The sequence below is a fragment of the Spermophilus citellus genome, assembly GCF_964194105.1.
Source record: "Spermophilus citellus genome assembly, chromosome: 14".
NCBI lineage: Eukaryota > Metazoa > Chordata > Mammalia > Rodentia > Sciuridae > Spermophilus > Spermophilus citellus.
In genome coordinates this window covers 69118168-69142423 of record NC_138194.1, presented here as the reverse complement: position 1 = coordinate 69142423, position 24256 = coordinate 69118168, and positions in this window count along the sequence as shown.

Below are 24256 nucleotides of genomic sequence, written 5' to 3'. Positions count from 1 at the left end.
ATAAATCTTCCACATTGTAGTTATATAATGTAAACTAATGTCATCTGAGACACTTAACTCCAACCAGAACCTGAGAAATTGAGACAGAATCAGGCATCAGCTCTGTGTTAGCTACTAAAGATAAATTTTGTATAGTCCACTTATTGCAATGTCTAGTAGCCCAGAGCTAAAAAGCAAATTTATTTAACCAAAGACTATTTTTCAATTAATTGTGCATAAGGTTATGTGAACTATGCCAAAATACAGCAGCAGTTTAACTAGGAACAGGGTGTTTTGCAAATAATTCTTTTATACTCGTAAAATCATACTGGATGTCCATGGTGCTATGAATCTACCCTACCTGGAAGAGAGCCTCTTCTCCCTGGAGAGGGACCTCTACCCAGTCAGCAGGCCCACAGACTGGTGTTGGGCCTGGAAGGGAAACCGGCTAAATGCCAGATTCAAAGTTTTCTTTTTTTTTTAGCAACATGTTCATCATTGTCTTCATCAGAATGGGACTACAAAAAATGACCCCAAAAGGATGACATAATCCTGGACCTGCCATCTGTAATTTACAGAATAAGCATGGTGTACCAGTACAAATATGGACAGATCTTAGATGTATTATGGTGAACTAGTAAAGAAAAAAAATACACATAGATTTGGGGTGTGATTCATGGTAGAACCTTTTCCTAACACATTCAAGGCCTCAGGTTCTATCCCCAGTACCACAGGGGGAAGAAATTACTTAGAAAAGAATTTACACCTTATACACTGAAGAGATAATAGCAAGAGTTAATATAGTGCTCACCTAATAATCCCACAGGTTAAGGACTATTATTATCTCCTTTCTATAGAAGATACACAGAAAGTTTAAAGTTGTCACATTCACATACCTGGTAGATGGTAGAGATGAGATATGCACCCAGACTTGGGGTACCCATTACTAACAATTACACTGGACAGTCGACCCTCAGTATCTGTGGGGAAATAGTTCCAGGACCTCCTTGGATCTGTAGATGCTCAAGTCCCTTATACAAAATGGCGCAGTATTTACGTATGGACATCCTCCCACATGATTAAAATCCTCTCTAGGTTACTTACAATACATAATACAATGTAAATGCTATATTAGTAGTTGCTAAACTGTATTTTTTTTAAATAATGGCAAGACAAAAAAGAATCTGGGGCTGGGGTTATAGCTCAGTGGCAGAGTGCTTACTTAGCTTACATGAGGCACTGGGTTCAATCCTTAGCACCACATGAAAATAAACAAATAAAATAAAGGCACACTGTTTATCTACAACCATAATTTTTTTAAAAAAGAATCTGTACATGTTCGATACAAATGCAATTTTTCCTAAATATTTGCCATCTGCTATTGGTTGAATCCAAAGATGCAGAAACCTACATATGGAAGGTTGACTTTCAGATAGACTCAACTGCAAATCCAAGCTCCATTATACTAGCTGTGTGATCTTATAAAAAAAATCCTTGACCCTCTAAGCCTCAGTTTCCTTACTTATGAAAGGGTGGACAACAGCATCTATTTTGGACAGTCATTCTAAGGATTCAAGGAAATGGGTACAAAGGAACAAAAATTTATGGTGTGAAGATGATCCCCAATAACTATTAATGATTAATAGATAATAATAATGAACTATAAAAGTGGATATATTAAAAAGTTTTGACTCAATGAGGTCCCCATAAGAGTAAAAGTTGTGAAACTTTACAACATAAAGAATGCCCAGGAGCGCTCAGCAAGTGCAGGAAGAACTCCTGCCCACACCTTCCTTGGCTTCAGGATCTAAGTCCTCATGTGCCCCCATCCCTCCTTAAATGTGGCCTCTGACCTTATCCCTTAGAATTTTCTCTCTCTCTCTCTCTCTCTCTCTCTCTCTCTCTCTCTCTCTTATGGTACCAGGGATTGAGCATAGAGGCACTTAACCTCTAAGCCACATCCCCAGCTCTTTTTTATATTTTATTTAGAGACAGGTCTCTCTGAGTGCTTAGGGTCTTGCTAAGTAGCTGAGGCTGGCTTTGGATTCTGAATCCTCCTGCTCAGCCTCCAAAGCCACTGGGATTATAGGCATGTGCCACTGCCCCCAGACCTTAGAATTTTGAGTGAGGGGTACTAAGTTCAGACATTATCCTCCTTTCCCATAAACCAGTCATATGATTTGCGTATCTTGCAGAACTGAGGAGGAAGGCAGGATAGGGCAATGGAAAAGAGTTGCTACAGGGAGAACAGGTACCCCAAATGCTTAGGGTACTGAGCTGGAGATTACAGGATTACTGATGGAAACATTCATTAGGGCTGAGACAGAATGGCAGGGAAGTTCCTTAGAACTAGCGCCACCCTAGCTGCCATCACCGGCTTCCTCTCTTTCTGTCCCCTCCTACCAAAGCAGGGAGTCCTGTGCACAACTGCACATGTTTAATGAGAACAGGAAATCATATACTGATGTTTGGTCTCTGGTTTTGATCTGGTTCTCATTGTGCTTTTAGCCAATCCTGATGGGAGCTCCATCCTCAGGTCAGCTCTGGAATCCTATCTAGAGGTGTCCAGGTTGTGGGGAGCAGACAGTGCTAGCTTAGAGTCAGATCAAAAATGCAAGGTCAGGGCAAAGATGGCAAGGTGAATGGAGGGGGTCAGAAGCAGATGCATGTTGAGAGTAACTCAGAAAGTTCAGACCAGCTCAAGCATGAGGAGGGAACACTCGTGTTCCTCCTGTCAGTGGGGCTCAGCCCTGTCATGAGGGTGATCCAAGTGGCTCAGGTGAGATTTGTGAGGTTGGAAACTTGCACCTGGTAAATACTTGGTGTTGTATGGTGGGCAGGCAAGACCCTGGCTGTGCCATTATCACTGCCCCCCAGGGGTGGTGGGTAAAAGCTCAGAACCACCCGGAACTCATCCTGGAAAGTTTGGATGACAAAAAAATCTACATTTGAGAGTCATTCAGAATCTTCATTGTTTTCCTTTTTTTTTTTTTTTTGGCAGTTCTGGGGATTGAACCCAGGGCCTAAAATGTGCTAGGCAATTGCTCTTCCTCTGAGCTACACCCCCAGCCATGCTTTGCCTTTTAGGGGGGAGGGTGTAACTGGGGATTGAACCCAAGAGTACTGTAGTACTGAGCTACATCTTCAGCCCTTTTTGATTTTTTTTTTTTAATTTTGAGACAGGGTCTTGCTAAGTTGACTAAGCTAGCCTGAAATTTGCTATCCTCCTGCCTCAGCTTCCCAAGTTGCTGGGATTGCTTGTGTACGTCACTACACCTGGCTGTGTGTTTTCCTTTTGCTTTGCAAAAGATGATATCAGGTGGGCAAACACCAAAGGACCTGCAGGGCTGATCTCTTCCTATTGGCAGTGATGGTGAGGTGCTGGCATGAAGGAACTGAGGCAAAGTTCTGTCGCTCTGGAGGACCTTGGGTCCGTGGAGACAGGTCATGGGAAAACCCTTGCATCACAGTGAGGTATGTCTTCACAGGGTAAAATTTCAAGACAGCACTTACTGACTAAGCAGGAGATGGTGGTTAATATGACGGCAGAGTTCCTAAAGTCTAACAAAACGTGACTGCCTAGGCAGTTTCATAGAGATCAAGAATAAAGTGCCTACAAACCAATAAAATAATGCTTTAAAATAATTTTTATGATAATGAGGGTAAGGCATGGCAAAATTGTTTTAAAAAGGCAAAAGACAAATATTTTGTATCATATATTAAGAATATCCAAAATGAGTTGATAATATATGTATGTATAATTCACTGAAAAACAATTAATTCTGGCTGTAGCTGGGTAGTTTTAATTTTTATGTTTATTTTTCTGAAATTTTTTCTAATTAAAAATATTGCTGGGTGGTGGTGCATGCCTATACTCTCAGGGAGTTGGGAGGCTGAGGCAGGGGGATCACAAATTCAAGGCCAGTCTCAGCAACTTAGCAAGACCCTCAAAAGGAGGGGATTGAGGGTATCCAGGGAATACGTATGTATGTGCTGAATAAAACACATTTAAAATCATAGCTCTATAAGATGGTATAAATGCAGGTAGGAGTTGTAGCTCAGTGGAAAAGCACTTGCCTAACCTGTGTGAGGTGCTGGGTTTGATTCTCAAATATATAAAATTATATATATATATATATATACACACACACACACACACACACACACACACACACAAATAAATAAATAAAAGGTCCATCAACAACTAAAAATTAAATTTTAAAAAAAAGATAGTATAGGGCTGGGGTCATAGCCCAATGGTAGGGTGCTTACCTAGCATGCATGAGGCACTGGGTTCGATTCTCAGCACCACATATAAATAACTAAAATAAAGGTCCATTGACAACTAAACAATATTAAAAAAGAAAAAAGATGGTATAAATGCAAAGTCCTGGGGTAACTCTGCCAACAAAAAGAATTTTCACTCACAGCCGTTCTCCTTAAGCCACAGTTACTAGAAGGGTGGCCAGATGCTGCTCTCTCTGCTCTACAATCCACAGTGCAAAGTCCTGGGATTCAGTCATAATTACTGGTTAAGGATCATCAGTACTGCAAATAATTTACATCCTCATCCCATCTTCTGAATGAATACGACAACAAAATTGGACAGCTTTTTCAACCAATTTTAATTCAAAATTTTATTATGCTATTGCCTAACCCACTGAGGCCCGTTAAAGAAAAAATTATTCAATAATGCCTGTTAATGAAGACTTTATTTAGGACCGCAAATGATAACTACAGGAACCATTGCAACAGGGTCTTGCTTTGGGGAGAGAAGCTGGGTTCAACTCTGTAGCATGGCAAGTGGGAATTCACAGCCAATAAGCAGTGTAGGAGTTGGTGGATAGAAAACTACTAAGAGAAAACTTGGAATGGAATCACCATTTGACCCAAAGGACTTAAAATCAGCATACTATAAGAGATGCAGCCACATCAATGTTTATAGTAGCTCAATTCAAGTGAAATAAGCCAGTCCCCAAAAAATCAAAGGCCAAATGTTATGTGGATGACATGTAAATACTAACCCCTAACAAGAGGGTAGCAAGGGGAAGTATAGAAGTTCACTGGATTAGACAAAGGGGAATGAAGGGAAGGGAGAGAAGGGAATGAGAATAGGAAAGACAGTAGAATAAGTCAGACATTACTTTCCTATGCTCATATATGAATATACAACCAATGTAACTCCACATCATGTACAACCACAAGAATGGAATCAAAATTGTAATGGGTTGCAATGCATGTATGTATAATATGTCAAAACACACCTTACTGTCATGTATATCTAAAAACAATAAATTATTTTTAAAAAAGTAAACAAGAAACTCTGCATGAAAAATACTACAAGAGAATGCGATGATCATTATTATCCAAAGTACAGGTGTGAAGACACGCATTGGTGTGAATATACTTTATATACAACCAGAGATATGAAAAATTGTGCTCTATATGTCTAATAAGAATTATAATGTATTCTGCTGTCATATATAAATTTAAAAAATAGAAAATAAAAAAAGAAATATGTATTTTAAATTGAGACTAATCAAGAGGTAGAAAGGAAAACAACTGATTTATATTTGATGGCATGTATAGAAGAATATTTAAAAGTTAACCTTTTATTGTAAAAACTGAAGTACTCGTAGTTGTATTCATGAGGAAAAAAAAACTACATTTATACGATTAATGTGTTTATAGGTTTATATATACTGAATAAATTTTTATGCTAAAAAATACTACAAGAAACATTAATATAAGTTGAAAACTTGAAAAGAAATTAGTAAGAGGAAGCATCAAGTTAAGTGGAATTGTGGCTAAACTGACCTAACAGGATTCTTGCTGAAGGCAGGCCAGAACAGACATCAGCTGGTGGGATGGTGAAGATGAGGATCTCCGTCAGACATCAAGGGTGATCAGATATCCAGGATGGGGTGAGGGGCCCTACTAAATTGTCTAACCAGAGTTCTTTGATGATGCTAGATTTTACCAGAAAAGGCCCAGGAGGATCTAGCATAAAACTCAGAAGCCTGACTAAAATTTTCACAATCAAAAATGTTTGTCAGGCCCTTGGTGGGCCCGAACTATTTGCTGCAATTGGACAGATTTCTAGACAAACTAGAAAATCTGGAAACCAGGACAAGTTTGACTCCTAGAGAAATAAAATCCCTGTGGTGATTTCAGAGATGAAAAGATTCACTGCCCCCAATACCGCCCACATGGTATTTCCTTGACAGAAAACACTACATCTCCTCTGCTCCAAGGCAGCATGATGTCACCTGGAGTCATTCAAACAACATGTGTAAAGCAAGCCCACATTCAAAACTAGGTCTGTGTCTTGGAAGCCATGTGACATAGGATGGGTCATATAACTTCTTTGAGTTCTTTCCTCTATTATAAAATCAGAATAATATCTACCTTATAGGATTGTTGTAAGAACGAAATGTAATAAGTACACATGGATCGTATCAAAGAGTCATTCTATGGTCTATTAAATGACTTTGGATGCTTTTAAAATTCAGACAACTGCCAAGTAACATCTTCTGTGAATGGCTCCATCTGACTCTATGCAACATCAACATCTGCTAGATTCCAAAGGGGGAGCTTCTCGCATCCTGTATGAGGTCAGCAGCCGGGTGGCTGACCTCCATCGTAAGCCTCATCCTGTATTCTCTGGAGTCTGCTTCCATCATTAATATGTCTCTCTTACATCTTGAATCTCCGTCAATTGACTTTTTTTTTAATATATATATTTGCGGTTGGACATTTATTTATTTATTTTTATGTAGTGGGCTAAGGATCGACCCCAGTGTCTCACATGTTGTTAGACAGCACTCTACCGCTGAGCCAAACTTCAGCCCTTCATTGACTCTTTTCATGTAGGCTTGCTTGAGTCTTTCATGCTTAAAGCAATGATCTGAGGGTTCCTTCCCAGCACTCATACACCACCAAAAATTTCATCAGTGAACCCTGTGTGTGTTTTCTCCCACTCTTTTATTTTCTCTTCTAAATGTTTTGTTGTTGTTGTTGTTGTGTTTTGCTTTTTTCCTTGAAGTATGAAACTTTCCATGAGCAAGCTTATAGAAGAACCTGTGAGATTGACTGGTCCCAACCTATCGGACTAGGACAAACCTTCCCAAATGGGCTCAGAACTGCAGGCTAAATAGACTTCCTTCCTCTTCAGGAAGCTGGTTCTCCTGTTGGTGGTAAGTTGGGAAGTCCTTATGTCCTGGCTGAGGGCTGGGGGAGCATGGGAAGGACCCACCATTGACAAAGGGAAGGGACCTAATTCCTCCTTGTTGATTGTTTGTTTTTCCCCTGCTTTTGAGAACCTGGGGAGATTCCAGGTGAAAGACCAGACTTCCTTCCGAAGATTTATACACATCATTTTAATTAGTTCAAACTTGGTCTGCAAGGGAAGAATCCCTGGGACTTTCCTTCACCCAGCTATTAGAGACTTACACCTTAAATATGTTTATCCTCCAGAAAGCCAGTGTTCACTGGTGGCTGAGTAGGAACAAGCCAACTCCCTTGAGAATGATGAGGAAGCTCATATGCCATAAAATGCTGGTTCTCCTGACCCAGGAATGGGGGTCTGGGCAAGGCATGAGGAATCAGAGCAGGGGTACCTTTGCCTTCTATCTCAAATTGAAGGGGAAGGAGCTCAGGAAAACATGCTGATCTCAAGAGTCTGCCCATGATCTCCCTCCTCTTCTTGGCCAGATTGCAGCACTGAAAGCTGGACACTTTCCTGTGGGATCCTCCAGGCTGTTACTCCCTTATGAGGAGGGATCGTTGTTGGAATGGAAGACTGTAATCCTTCATCTACCAGCACAGGGAAGCAAAAGAAAAAAAAAAAAAGAAAAAAAACCAGAGAAGGTTAGAGGTGTCTGGTGAGAGAGTGCCCTTGGGGATATTTGGGGACAGGGCTCACCCCTGACTCCTCTACTTGTTCTGGGCTCAAGGGTTCTTCCTGCCTGCTTTAGGATGTTGTTCCTAACCACTTTGTAAGCAGGAAGGTGGAAAGAAAGGAAGGCCCACAGAAAAGAATGTATCACACCAACATCTCAGAAAGGATCTGCATCACAGTAAGGTTTATAAAAGCATGATCCTCATGCACCTTTTCACTTCCTCCTTCCCATCTACTCCTCAGTCCACTGCCTCCCACCAAAGCCCAGAGGCAATGATGACCCGGGTTACCAAAGGCTCCCTTTATGCAGAAGCCAAGGGGCATTGTTAAGTCCATGGTCCCTGAGTTTCTCCTTGACACTCTTCCCATGGCTCCTGTAACTCTTGTGTTCTGCTTCTCCTTCTCTGGTATCCAGACTACTCTTTCTCTCCATGGGTTCATTCTCTGCCTATTCGGTAGGAATTGCTGCTCAGGAACTTTTCTTTGGACCATGTCCTTCTCTCTCTTAACCTGTGCAACCTCATCCCATCCCACATTTTTAACTAACGCTCTGTGTGGATAACCTACAGGTCTTGATGTCTAGCGCTAACTTGCCCACTGAGCACCCAACAACAGTTATGTAACCAAATGCTGACCATCTCCACTTGAAAAATCTCATTATTTTCACTAAACTTATTCCCTGCTCCCTGATTATACAAAATAAACTCTGGGAGTTTATTTATTGTAAGTACCCCTTTGGTCCACCATCTACTCAAACATCCAAACCAGAACCAGGGTGTTTTCCCAAATCTTTCTTATCCTTCTTTATAGCATTGTCTGTCCAAATACTAAATCCTACTAAGTTTGCTTCCTAAATGCTTCTCCTCCACTACAACAGTTCAGAACTCACCATCTCTCCTTTAGACACCAGCCTAACTACAACTAGACTAGCTCCTTCTTAAAGCCATAAGCTACCCTAAAGCAGGAGGGATACATTCAAGTTTTCTCTGTTGTTCTCATGCTTAAAAACGTGAAGGACACCCTCTTTCCCATGAGACTCCTGGCTCTCCTTGATTTGACCCCTATTTCTCAGTCACCCCTACTCCACCCTCCTGCCTGTACTTGTCATGCCCACAACTCTCTGCACTTGACTCCTCTCTGTGCCCTGGATTCTGCAGGGAAGGCCCTACTCACATCTTTTGACAGCAACCTCTAACTCACCCTTTAAGATATAATCAGATGTTATCATCTCCAAGAATTCTCTGATCCTCCAGGGTGGGTTGTGGCTGCCTGTCATCCTACCCTGTGATTACACATCCTGAGAAATAACTGAGAAAGACAAGCAACCTGTCTTCTAAAACGATCCCTTGGTGAATTCGCCAGTCCAGGATCTGATACTCAACCTGGTAGTCTCAGAAACCTGATTTCATTAGCATATTAAGAACAGATCCGTTTCTTAATGGCAGACACAAGTTAAGTAATTTCTTATAAAAATATATAAAGTTGGAATATGAGCAGACCAATTTCAACAAGAACTATAACTTTCCTGAAAATTGTTGTAAGAGAATGTGAAAGACCAGTGTATTTTTTCCCTGAAAACACACCTATCCACAGAAATGAATGGAAATCAGAGCCATGGATATGGATATTCGATTAATCAACTACTGGAATCAGGATTAAAAAGTGTCATGCCTCTATCTCCACATCAGGAAAAGGCTTGCAGATGGAATTGTGATAGTAGAAGACTGTTCATTAGTATTACCTCTTCCCTGGCTAAAGCCTAGATATTCACTGCCAATGCCAACCTCTGTGATCCCCTTATTATGTCCCTCACCCACCTTGGCCTGGGTACTTTTGTCTCATTAATCCTCTACTGTAGTTACTGAAAAGGCCTTGTTAGCAAAGGCCATCCTTTTGGCTCATGTTTTGTTCCTTTGAGTGTAGATTTCATAGTTTAAGAGGCAAGCTTTGGGGTTAGGATTGTAGCTCAGTGGTAGACCTCATGAACACATAGGACCTAGGTTCAATCCCTAGCACCAAAAAGAAGGAGCCACTGTGCCTTATTTTCAAGTTATTGATGAAAGTCTTTCTGTGGCAGACTAATAGGAACTAGAAACTTGAACATACATTTGTCATCATCAGAAGCAGGGGTGGGGCTGTGCTGGGGAGGTGTGCTGGGGGTAGTGGGGAGAAGTTTAAGCAGTGATTACCTTCCTGCACCTCCACCCCAGCACCATTTTCAAAGACCGCACCTTTTAAACAATATTTTAGGGCTACAACTCGTGATAGCAACTGTTTAAATTGTGATAAAAAGACTCTAGGGACCTAAAGGCATGCCAGGGATCGGACACTAGGATCTATAGAGAAGGGAGGAAGGGGAAGCATTTGCTGTTTACCAACCACCAGCCTAGCACAGTGGATATTGAGTGTGGCCTCTGGACCCTTGGCCTCAGCATCACCTATAGTCTTGCAAATGCATAGTCTCAGTCTCCACTCCTGACTTACTGAATCAGAAACCCCAGGGGTGGCACCTAGTAATCTGTGCTTTATCAAGCCCTCAGCTGAGTGTGATCCCAAGTAAAAGCTGACTACTGACCTTCAGCATAGCCATGGCCTTCCTAGTAAGGCACCCCCACATCCAGGCAGACCAATTCCTAGATGAATTTCCCTAGAGTTAGACAGTGGCTTTACCCTGGTCAGCCCTAGGGACCTTGTTTTATCTATATCCATGTTCTCTTAGTCAAGCATACAGAAGGCATTTAATAGTGGTTAATGGACTAAGCTGAATTGCATATTTTATTTATGTTCACATAATTTTATTTTGCTCCTTAAGTCTCTGTGATTTGGCAATACCCAAGTTCCCCTTCACAACATTCCTCTCCATTTTCTTCAAAGGCTCCTCTCCCCACACCTCCCCCTAATTTTGATGTACAGAGCTCTCACACTGTCTTGTTGGACACAGTCCATTATTTCCTTTGTAAATTCAGTTCCTCAGAAACTTACTTCATTCACACTCTTCCAAATATCACTGTTATGGCATAATTTCCTGCTATAGATCCCATTTGAAGGTCTCGGCATATCCCATTCAAATGGATACCCATGTTCTCTACCTCCTTCTGGCTTCCCTGACCACTTTGCACCTGATTTTCTGACTCCATTCCATCTTTGAATGGTTCCACCATCCACTGTCACTGGGACTCTCACTCTCACTTTCACCAGTGTCCCTGAGACTCTCCTCAGTCTGTGGCTTCCATTCCACTCCAGCCAATGCCATGATAAAGTCATTCCTGGTCAGTTGAGACTGGCTCCCTCTATTGTAAATCTCTCCCAGCTCCAACCAACCTCAACACATCAGATTCTGCCATGATCAAACAGGGAGGGGAATGCAGAACTGTCATGAACAGCAGCGCCTTTCCTGTCACGCATGTGTCCCTCCCCTCAGAGTCCATCCATCTGCCCTCCTCCTCCTCAGGGCTTGACTACTCTCTCTCCTCACTCACTTTAATTTTTCTCCCCTTCCCTCTCAGACTGTCCTCTGGAACTCAAAGTTTATTCTTCCCTATGTGAAGCCATTTGACTCCTAACTTATTCCTACCATCCCTTCAAGATTGCCTTTTGACAATTGAGATGGCCCAACAAAGGGCTTTGCTAAAAATAGTTCTTTTCTCCTAAGAGGGGTTGTGTTGACTGATTTTAATCTTAACAATGTACTTTTCTCTGTACTATGGGGTGACCATAGATCAAAGACATTCAGGCTGCAGTAAGTCCTCAATAAGAGCTGGCCTAGAACAGGCCCAGGAGGTCAGGGCCTCCAGGGGCTTCACAGCTGCACTGAAATCCTGAGGGGGGAGTACAACCTTGAAGGAGGTAGTAGGAAAGACTACCTGGCCAACTCTACTTACATTGAGAGAGTTAAACCCCCTTTCTTTGGGATGCCTGGAGAGAGAAGGCAAGCATTGGAGACAGAGAGGCCAAGGAAACTTCTGACCACAGGGAACCCTGGTAGCCAAGAAGGTAAACCCAAACATTTCATGGGAAGGTGTTCCAAGATTTGCTTGGGATGATATAATTGTTTTCTAATGGATATGCATCTCTCTTTATCTTGAGAAGGTTTAGAATTAAATAGAGATATGATGAAGCAAATCAAATCTCATGATAGTATTTTTGTATTAAGGAATCTATACATTTGATATTTAAAAACTAGATTTTGATACTTTAAACAATTCTAATGGTTAATAGTATTTATTAGAAATACTTTTTTAAAACTTTAAAAAAAAATTTTTTTTTGGTACTTAGGATTGAAGCCAGGTGCTTTACCACTGAGCTACATCCCCAGCCCTTTTTATTTTTTATTTAGGGTCCTGCTGAGGTTCTTGCTAAATTGCTGAGGATTTTCAACCCTCCTGCCTCAGCCTCCCTAGCTGGGATTATGGGTGTGCACCACAATGCCCATTTAGAAATACCTTTAATGTTTAATAAAGGATCTAAAATTTAATCTTGTAATGTTGATTTTAAATATTCAACTGGGGCTGGGATTGTGGCTCAGCGGTAGAGTGTTTGCCTACAACATGCGAGGCCCTGGGTTCGATCTTCAGCACCACATATAAATAAATAAATAGAGGTATTGCATCCAACTGCAACTAAAAATAAACAATCAAACAAAAACAAATAAATATACAACTAACTGATCTAGATTTTGATTTTAAGTTTAAAATCTTTTATAAGACTATTTGGAACTTCTAAGAAAAATTACAACTCACCATATGCATTTGTTTAATTTACTAGTTTAATAAGAATTACTTAAGAATTTGGGAAAGTTTGTTAATCAGAAAATTGGTGTTTCAAAAAATAGCCAAATTATTAAATTAGTAAATACAGTTTTAAATGATTAACAAAGTGGATTAGACACCAGTTTGTTAGATTTATAAATAGAATAATGAAGTAGTAAAAAATGTAAAAGTTTTTTTTAATGTAAAAGTTTACTATTTTGAATTTGAAAGTAATAAATATTAATTTTTTAAAATCAAACTAACTTCTAGACAATTATTTCAGGGTGAAAAGTCTTCAATGCATTTTTAAAACCTTTCCTTTTATCTTTTTTTTTTTTTTTGTATGCTACTATAGAGAAAGTTCACAGGGAAATATCCAAAATCTATAAATATGAATTCTTCCCAATAGCAAATTGCCAAGAAAAGAACATCTGAGGCAGCGTGAACAGGCCGCAAGGAGGCAGGGCTTGGGAGGAGTCAGAGTTAACAAAAAAGGAACACAACATGAACTCTGACTTCTCACCTTCTTACAGACAGCTGCCTCCAGGCTTGCAACTGAAACTCCTTGCATCATCTTCAACTCTGCATTTCAAAATCTTAGCTTGTTATTTCCTTGTCCCTTTCTTTTTTTTTGGCCTCAGTCAAAAGCTTCCCTTCAGAAATAACCTGCTCCTTATACCATAATCACCCAACCCAACAGGCTAGAGAACTCTCAGTCGTTTTTTCACTCTTTCCTCTCTTTTCCTGCCTTAAATCCACTCGATGTCTAGCTCTGATGAGACTTTTCAGGCTAGGTTCACTTACATCCAACTTCCTAGGATGTAAGTGAACCTAGCCATCTATGATGAGGTGGCCTTAGCAGACTGTTACTGCAAAGTCTTTTGTTGCTATCTGTAGTGTTTTATTCACATGAACTTTTCCTGACTCCCTGATGTCTGACAAACATTCTCCATCTGACATTGTGCCTACACACACACCTTGACATAGATCATTTCTTCTGTTTGGAAGGCACTGACCCTTCTTGGTATTTTCTTTGTTTTTTGGTACCAGGAATGGAACCCAGGGGTGCTTAACCACTAAGCCACATCCTCAGCCCTTTTTCATATTTTATTTAGAGACAGGGTCTTGATAACTTGCTTAGGACCTGGCTAAATTGCTGAGACTGGCTTTGAACTTGCGATCTTCCTGCCTGGGCCTCACAAGCTGCTGGGATTACAGGTCTGGGCCACCACATCTGGCCCCTTCTTGTTTTTGATTCTTCAAATCTGGTTTCTCTCTCTTCCTCCAAATCCCATTAAATCCTCACCTCTTTTTAGGTTTTATCATAGATCTCGCTTGGCTGAATCTAATTCACAATCTCCTCGGCATCTGTATACATCTCTGTAATTAATTTCTGTGTGTTTATATTACTCTGTAATAATGTCTTTGGTTTTGCATGTGTATTGTTTCCTTAAGGAGATGATATAAAATTTTTAAGGAAGAACCCATTTGCCAACCACAGCTGTTGTAAAAAGATGCAAGGAGATAGTTTACAGAAGTACATCATAATCTTAAAAGTTTTATGCAAATAGAGTGTGAGAATAGCCGTGGTGTGGCTGAAATAGGCAAGGATTTACACTGGGAAATTGGAAGAGTTGAGTACATTTACTAATTCTAGTTCTTATCAGTGGCACTGCTTTGAGCAAAGTTTAATCTCTTTTGAGCTTCAGGAACTCATCAGCAAAAGATGCTTTACAGAGTAGATAGGGTTAAGGAGATCAAATAAATTGACATTGATAAAAACTTTTTACATAGTTATGTGTATAATAATATTATATATAATATTATTATATTATAATATATATATATATATATATATATATATATATATATATATATGTACGCACGTACTCACCAAGGATTGAACCTAGGGGCACTTAACCACTGAGCCACATCCCCAGACATTTTTCATATTTTACTTACAGACAGGGTCTTGATAATTGCTTGAGGCCTCACTACGTTGCTGAGGCTGGCTTTGAAATCTTGATTCTCCTGCCTCAGCCTCCAGAGCTGATGGGATTACAGGCATGTGCCACCATGCCCAGCAAAAGTAGATTTTTCAGTTATGATGAAGTGGGCACTGACTAATGAATGTTGGCACAGATACCAATACATGTTGGCTTAGTCACTAAAGATTATAAGATGAAGAGCACATACCATTATGGCATAAGCAGCATTACTTCTTAAATTGATAATCGTGACTCAAACATACTGAATATCTCTGACTTTTACAAAGTAGTAAATAGGACTCAGATATATGTTAATGAAATAAAAAACCTCATGGAAATCATTCACTTAAGAGAGACTATTTGAAAGGCATGGTATTTGTCCAAATTATCTCAAGTTCCGGACCTTATATTTGAAATATATTCAATATTTTTTCATTCAACATTTATTCTTGTTGTAGAAACTTAGAAAAATAATTCTTAAACTCCTAAGCCATAATTGTTATTCCAATTAAAAAGTTATTCTAATTAAAAAGAGGTCTGAGGGACTGGGGATCTAGCTCAGAGGTGGAGTATCTGCCGAGGATGCATGGGGCCCTGGGTTCAATCCCCAGAAACACACACACACACATACACGTACATATATGCATCTGAAATCTAAACCTATACTGCTCAATAGTTCATAGCCACATGTGTCTATTTTATCCTTTAAATTTAAATTAAAAATTCAGCTCCTTAGTCACACTAATCGTATTTCCAGTACTCAATAGATATAGTCTAATGAGTGACTAATGGTTACCCTATTGGATAGCCCAGATACGGAATATTTCTATCATCCTGGGACATTTTATTGGACAGCCTGCTATAGACTTAAGCAAAATACCACCAAGGTTATGAACTAGCATTTCAAACTTAGCTAATCAATGCACAGAAACACAGGAGTACAATAATTCAAATATATTCCAACACTAATTTTCCTAAGATGACTCACTAGAACAACATTTTGAGATGCAATAAAAACTCCCAGTATTAGATTTCTGGGCAGGCAGGGATAAGCTGGATGGATGCCTATGCAAACAATTTTGTCACTACAAAAAATCAGTATGCACTAGTCAGACACAGGCAATTATGGCTTAGGAGTTTAAGAATTATTTTTCTAATGTAAACTTAGATTAAGTAAAACAAACATACTTGATATTCGCTGAATTTGGCATTCTGCACCTATATAATACATAAGTCAATAGAAGTAAATAATGAGATTCAATTAAATTAAACTTTAGCACAGTTTGTCAAATTTTCTCATTTTTGTGGACTCAGTTTTTCACACATTAATGCATTGTAATTAGCTGTAGTCATTATTTTCCTATTGGTATTCAAATTGACAGATTTAGTCAATGGTCATCCCTTTAAACTGCCTTCTATATTCTTCCATGCAATACATTATTATTATTATTATTATTATTATTATTATTATTCTTCAATATCCTTCTTTTCTGGCCAAGTGAAATGTTCCAAGACCCATCTACACCTTCCCAGACCGGCAGGGAATCTGCCTTCTTCCTAAGGCATGTCAGTTTCTTTAAGAAGTGGTATTAGACACTATAATTTAGACAGTAGGGGTACATAGATCAAGCTTATGGTGGAGTAATAGTGTTCCTTTCCCATCTCACTGTACAGAACTAGAAAAGGTGTATTTTACTCAATATTATTAGTTTATATTAATATTTCCAACTTAGTTCTCACATTACTGCATGACTACTTCAATTTTTATTATTCTTCCAAATTATAAATTTATTTTCCTTCTTTATAATTCAATGCAACATTCAACTATGACTCTAAATGAAAAGGGCATTCTGCACCTATATAATACATAACAGCATAATTTATTTCTTTTACCTGGATAATACAAAAAAAGTAACAAATACTAATGCAAATATTGATACTAACAGAAAAACTACTGAAAAATAGTTTGTTTTTTTTTCACTCTTCTCTTAGAATGCATTTCACAGAAGATAACCAATTATTTTGCCAATCTTAATTTTGTGTGTTTAATACTTAACAAATATGTGTCCCATTCCCTTGTCTTAACTTGTATGAACCTTTTGACTCTTCAGAGCTTTTGCTCTCAGCTTCTCACTCTTTCCTCTCAAGAAACTAGGATATTTTTTTCAAGTGCAAATTATCTTCCTCCCCACCCCTCCCCCAGGGCCGAGGACCAAATTCAGGGCCTTGCATGCTAGACAAGCCCTCTGCCAGTGAGCTTAATCCCCACCCCTCAAGTGAAATTTATCTTATCAATAATAGATTTCTTTATGGAAATGAACATTATTCCAAAATATTTAGCAAACAGGAAATAGTATCACTGAGTAACCTGAAGTAATTCTGACTGATTAAGAGGAGGTTTGAAATCCAGACTGTACAACTGTAGACTTTCAGGACAGAAATGCACTGAACAGATACCTAGCTCTGTCATCGAAATAATTTGTGAGGACAAGGCAGTTATCCACCATTTAGCATAAATAGTAGATTCCTTGTTCAGCCTACTGATGAGCCAAAAGAAAGATTTTTTGAAGGACGATATTCACACCTTGTTGGTTTCCTAGAATAAAAAGCAAGACAGAGCAATGAAGCATAGTTACAGCAGCTGCCTAATCATAGTACAAACCGGAACTGATTTCTTCATTTACTCTGATAAGTAGGTAGGTCACTTATTACCTATCTTGGCACTCCCTCAGGGTCTAACCCCACGAAGGTGGCACTGTCACTGCACCATTGCTAGTAGGCCTGGACCTGGGGTCAAGCTGCAGGCTGAACTCCTCTGAGCCTCACTTGGCTCCCCTGAGTTGTTTTGAGGAAGACAAATTGTTAAATAGTGGCTATTGTTAAATTAAAAAAAAAAAAAAAAACTCAGCCAATTGCTTCCTCCTCTCTTGCCCCAAGCCCCAAACACTCCTAAAGCTGATTTTAATGTACCTGCTTGTGGACCCAGAACACCTTGTGTGTACCTACTGCTGCACTGTTTACTGTATCATATTGCAATTTTTGGCAATCACATCTGTCATGCCATTAGCTATGACTTTCCTCACACAATATTCTGTCATTATAGAGGTCTCCTGAAAGTATACCTCTTCAGTTGGGAGTTATTATATTTCCCTATTACTCACACCAAATAGGCCTCTTGATGTTAGACTTAAACTCCTCATGAAACTCTGATTTATCTTATATAATGAGATGCATGTTATTCTGTATATATTCTAGAGAGCTACAGCTCAAAAATTATTTATATCCCTGGTACCTAAATAAATAAATAAATAAGATTGTTTATAAATCTCTAAGGAAGTTCAAGTAGTCAAATTTTCTGAAGAAAATCCCTTTTCTAAGATTTAAAAAAAAGCAGGTAAATTCTGTGATGTTGATATCCTTACACATTTTTCAAGGTAGGTATTCTCTTACTGGTTTCCTATCTTCAGTGTTCAAAGGTGCTTAACACATCAATCAGCAAATATATAGCTAATGAGTAAAGTATATATATGTAAATATAAACACTGCTTTTTATTTTTTTATTTTTTTTTTTAAAGAGAGAGTGAGAGAGGAGAGTGAGAGAGAGAGAGAGAGAATTTTTAATATTTATTTTTTAGTCCTCGGGGGACACAACATCTTTGTTGGTATGTGGTGCTTGAGGATCGAACCCGGGCTTCACGCATGCGAGGTGAGCGCGCTACCGCTTGAGCCACATCCCCAGCCCCTAAAAATCACCTTCCCAGGATAGTTGTCCTTTACTCACTTATCAGAGATCTCAGTTTGAAAATGACTTCAATCTAGATAGCGGTGGCTCCTCCTCCTCTTCCTCTTCCTCCTCCTCCTCCTCTTCCTCTTCCTCCTCCTCCTCCTCCTCCTCCTTCTCCTCCTCCTCCTTCTCCTCCTCCTCCTCCTCCTCCTCCTCCTCTGTTCTTCTTTCTTCTTCTACTCCTTCTCCTTCTCCTTCTCCTTCTTCTGCAATGCAGCTTTAAAAAGAGTGGCTTGGTGTGGTGGCACACATCTGTAATCCCAGTGACTCTGAAAGCTGAGGCAGGAGGATCACAGGTTCCAGGCTGGCCTCAGCAACTTAGCAAGAATCTCTCTCAAAATAAAAAATCCAAAGGACTGAAGATGTGGCTCAGTGGTAGAGCACCCTGAGCTCAATCTCCAAAATGATGCACAAATAAATGAATGAATAAAATATAATAATTAAAATGACAATAAATATAACAATATCAATAATAATAATAATAATAATAATATATTTTTAAAACCCCTAGCCGAAACCACCTATAATTGAGGTATGGTACACAGAGGTTGCAACACTACTGGCTTCTATAGATTTGGTGAGCTTTATGTCAAACTAAGCTCTCAACAAAATGCCTTTACTGGATTATAATTAGCCACTACTGAGAGTTGACAAAAGAAAAAACTCCACATGAAACTTAATCCTGCATTTTAACAATAACAAGAAAAATCACTATTTTAGACAATTGCCTAATTCTCTCTAGAAAGGAAGCTCCATGAGGGCAGAAACTTCATGATTTTAATATTTTATATGTAGTACATTAAATAGTACATTAAACACACTGTAGGTCTAAATAAATATGTGATTTATAATGTATGAAGAAATTATGTCATTTAATGTCCTTTATATAAAGAGTTATATGATAATTTTTTTTTAAGTTTTAGTACAGGGGGAAAAAAAAGTCTTCCTGAATAACCCTGGTGTGCCTCTTTTCATTAGACAGTAAGAGCTTGTTTTCTTTTTCTTCACTTCCAGGAAGATCAAAGTGGTACCGTTCCAAGAATACCTTAATTGGTCTCCTTTTGTCTCTCATCTTTCAAATCCAGTACTTTGACACTGCCACCAGAATTACCTTATGGAAAAAAAAAAAAAAAAAACATTAGGACAAAAGATTAGATCCTGTACTCCCTTTTCATTCAAGCCCCATCTATTTTTCCAGTTTTCAAGCCCTGGTCTGCTTTTCCTTGTGCTTGCCCTCCTCTCCCACCTACCTGGCTTCTCTGTGGGATTTTGTCATCCCCTCCACACAGGCTGCTCATTCTCACCCCATGACACTCCTGATGTTATTTCCTCCACCTTACAATGCCCTTTCCTTTTATTATTCCAAGTACTGGTTCCTCCTTAATTCCCAGATCAAAGACTCGTCCTTTGAAACTCACACTTGCCTTTATTTGCATCAGAGTGGTTCTACTTCTTAAGCCTCAGTTGATTCATTGGCAATACTCAAGTTTCCTGCCTGATCAACTTGTGTAAAGAGGCCACAAAATTACCTGTGTTCAATAAATATCCAAGTTCAGTAAAATTAGCTCTTAATATTTATAAAATTTTTCTATTTACCTGATATGTATTTTTGTTATTCTTTGTACCTTAAGATATGTACTGATTTGTGCTTTTAACAACAGTGATCCTGGAGTACAACTATGCTCAAAGCATTCCCTCATTGACCCCTCACTTAATAAACAATTAAGTTAGCTTTCTGTTAAGCTTCTACAATTTAACACTTTCCCAATGTGGTGATTGATCTTTCTGTTCTCTAATTTAATTGAGGACAGTAACAATTGTATCTTTTAGGTATACCTTGTCTATATTTCTGTTTAATACTTCTGCCACAAATTTGAATTTGGTATCTGCCAAATCAACTGATGTGTGGTTATATTTAGAAGAATGGGAGATACATTATGTCATTTAAGTTTACATATATTATCCTACTCAAGCCTTTACGATAATCCTGTTAGGGTGGTAGTAGTATCCCTGTTTTATTAAACAATCTGTAACAAGTACAGTGGTTTAGCATAGATGGCTGTGTCCTTTAGAAGAGCACTTAGTAACAAATCTTCATATTTTAAGATTTCCTGAGTTTCTTATCCTCTTCTATTAACTACCCCTTTATCCCAATATTTTTTGTGTGTTTATGAGTCGGTCTCTGGTCCACAATCTATGCCTTCTTACCTGGCAGCCACTTTCTTAAAACTAGTGTTGAGTCACATCATTGCGCACACAATCTAGGAACAAGACTCAATTTCAAATTTTTATAAACCCTTTCCTTCTTTCTAGATTGGTGCGAGAAAACTATGTAATGCATATGGAGGAAGATCCAAAATCTGAAGGGGATACATTATAGGAAATCCTTCTGATCAAGGGCAAGACAATTTATAGATTTGCTTTTATAGAAGTTATGTTCTTCACCAGTCTCACAAACCAATAAAGAAGGTAGCTAATCTTCTGAAGCATTGTATAATTTGAGACTTATAGACATCATGTAATATTTTTCTGTCTCAAGGAACAACAGAAAGTATACCCTTCAACTGGAAAGGGGTTTCTACATTCACTGTATTATCCATCTCAAATATATTTCTAAGAATTACCTAAAGATTTTATAAGATCAGTCAACTTTAATTTGTCTTACATTATGAAAAAATATTATAAATTTTTAGCCTGGATGTATTCTGAATATATCCTGAAAATAATCTATAAATCTCTGATGAAGTTCAAGTGAACAAGTTCTCTGGAGAGCCTTGGAATGTGTTCATTAAATAGAAAAAGGTTGATCAAATGATATTGACATTATTAGACATTCTTAGGCACCACAGTGAAGTGCTGAAAATATAAAGACATTATTCTATCCCACAGTTTGCAATCTCAAGTTATACACCATAGGTAAGGCAGATAAACAGCACTTTTTTTTTAAGACCAAAAAGAAGGGCTTGGTCCCCTGCCCATGTTGCTACTGAGAGAATAGAACCTTTAGGGACCTTGCAGAAGGAAGTTAGGTCACTGGAAGCGTGCTCTTGAAGGATGTTAGGAATTGGCCTCTCCTAATTCTCTCTCCCTTTGCTTTCCAGGTGAACAGGCCTCTTCCACCACATGCTCCTGCCATGATGTACATGGTACCACAGGCCCAAGGCAACAGAACCAACTCATCATGGACTGAAATCTCTGAAACTCTGAGTCAAAATAAACCTTTTCGCTTCCAGCCTGGGCAATTTTGCAAGATTTCTTTTCAAATTAAAAAAAAAAAAAATTAAAGGGCTGGGGATATGGCTCAGTGGTAGAGTGCTTGCCTACCTTGCTCTGGTTAAATCCCCAGGGCTAAAGGAATAAGAAATAAAAACAGAAAGAAAATGGAGAAAAATGAGAGCAGTAAATCAAAAAGGCAAAATATTCCATCCACTGCCTTTTACTGTGGCTTTAGTTCCTTTATCAGAAACCATCATACTTTTCAATTCCAAGAAGGCATTGTCTGATTGCCCCTGATGAGTGTCAGAGCATAGTAGAATCACCATTGTACAGTGTCCTCAGTTTTAGAGGTCCAGAAACTCCTTTTGTCCAGTAGACCTTGCCTGTTCCTAATTGCCCAACTTCAAATACTCACAATCTACCACCCACAAGCTCAGCTCCAGAAATGAGAGCCCAATCAGTATGTTAGGAAATACTGCCTGCAATAGCCAGTAGAGCCCGGAAGTAGTATGCTGCAGCAGACCAAGTGCTCTGGGGTACACAGGGCCCTAGGTACCCCTAGGAACAACAGATTGAAGAACCTCCCTATTAGCCCATTATCAATAATTAGTTCAAAAGCCTATCTGGACTTCTCCTTGAGGTAAAACAAAACTCCAGGGTACCAGGGTTTTTTTTGTTATGTGATAGGAATATAGATAAATATGACATAGACTCTTTTATGGGGCTTACAACTTATTTTAGGAGGCAACTCATGAACATTTTATTTTAATGTCATATAGTAAATGTTGTGGCAGAGGAGTAGTCAGAGTAAAGTCCACAGGAAGAGTACTCAGCACAATCTGGTGGTCAGGGAAAAGTTACTAGAGATGAGCATTTCATGAGTTAGACAGAACCCAGAAGCCAAGAGAATGTATTAAAAAGAATGGAAGAAAACAGGGACAAATTCTACAAATATTAGGTAAAATGAACCTGAATAAAGTCCACAGGATTTCTCAAACAGAAACAAGATCATTGGTGGCTATTGATGGGTGAATGGAGTGGAGGTAAAGGAAGCCATATTAGAGTAGGTTGAGGAATCAAGAAAAGACAGGAGAGTAGAAAATTAAAAAAAAAATGTGGCTGTTAAAGACAGTGAATGAAAGAGGAACATGTTAGTAAAGAGAGGTTTGTTTTCTTTCTGATCCACAAGACAAGTTTCTAATATAAGAGAAAGGTGCTGGATGGAGGTGAGAAGAATGATTGATAGATCAAAGGAACAGGTCCTTGGTTCTAGTTCCAAATCCCACCTGGGATGGGCTCTTACTCCCTCTCCTGATTCTACCAGCTCCTTTCCTAAAGGGATGAATTCTCCCTCTAGCTTCACTTGCACATACTAAACTGTACCTTCCTAAAATATAACAATAGCATCCACTAAATGTCAAGAACCACAGCAGCTAAAAAATCCTGTGGACCAGCTCCCTTCCCAAAGTATTAATTTAGAAAGAAACAATATGTCTTTCTAATGACTAGAATGTTTCTATCAACCCGCAGGGCCTCTATTTCCTACCAAACTTCCCTGGAGGCTGAATTATTAATTGGATTTATCAATTGGAAGTTTGTTTGTACAAAATGGATTTATAACAAAGAAGTCTTGCAACAGTTATTTAATCCAGGCTCTGGTGAAACCTGAGGGAAGACACTCTGATGACTATTCAACCCACCCTAGACAGTGCTTGCCAAACTCTTGCTCTATGGAAAAATTTTCCAAATCCACACAGTGGTGCATGCCTGTAACCCCAGGAACTCAGGAGGTTTAGGCAGGCCTGCCCAGGTTGGCCTGGAACTTGTAATCTTCCTGCCTCAGCCTCCTGAGTAGCTGGAATTAAGATGTAGGCCACTGTGTTTGGACATATCTTTAGTAATTCATTATGTATGGTTTTGGCAGCTTTAATTTTTGGCATAATCTTGCCAAGTTATTGGAGGTGATTCCCTTTACCCTTTTTTTATTGAGTATACTCCATCTGCCTCTTTTAGTTTTTAATATTGCTTCAGTTCGGTAACATAACAAAAATACTAAAATGAATTCATGCTTTCTTTTAAACCATAATCATGGAATTTTCAACCTCTTATTTTGAAGAAAACCAATTTAGAACTTAATAGAAAATTGACGCAACCTGATAAATGCACTGATTTTAATGTTTATATAGTTACCTCATGAGGACAAGAATTTGTTTAGGTCTGTCATCTTTCTTAAAAACACAGTACTCTCCACTTGATGGTATTTGACGAATATACTGACAGATTGATTTTAACCACAGAGTTCTGAAAGACTGAACAGTGACTTATTGTTTAGTAATGGGTGTCTTTCTAAAGTACAGTCCTAAGTTTTGCTGTTTTGCCTTGTAAAGCACATGGGGTAACATGTTTTTTCAAAAATATTATCCTTTTCCAAGATAAGATAAAAAATAGCACTTAGAGGATTCTGTTGGTTTAAATTCTAATTTAAATGAGAACAGATACAAAGTGTGTGGTCCATACCAGGCAAAAATAGTACGAATGCATTATTGTTTATCGAATTAAATAAAAAAATGAGGGATCATTTAACTTGAGACAGTTCTCCTAACAGTAAAATAAATTTATTACTACTTATTCCACCTCCCAC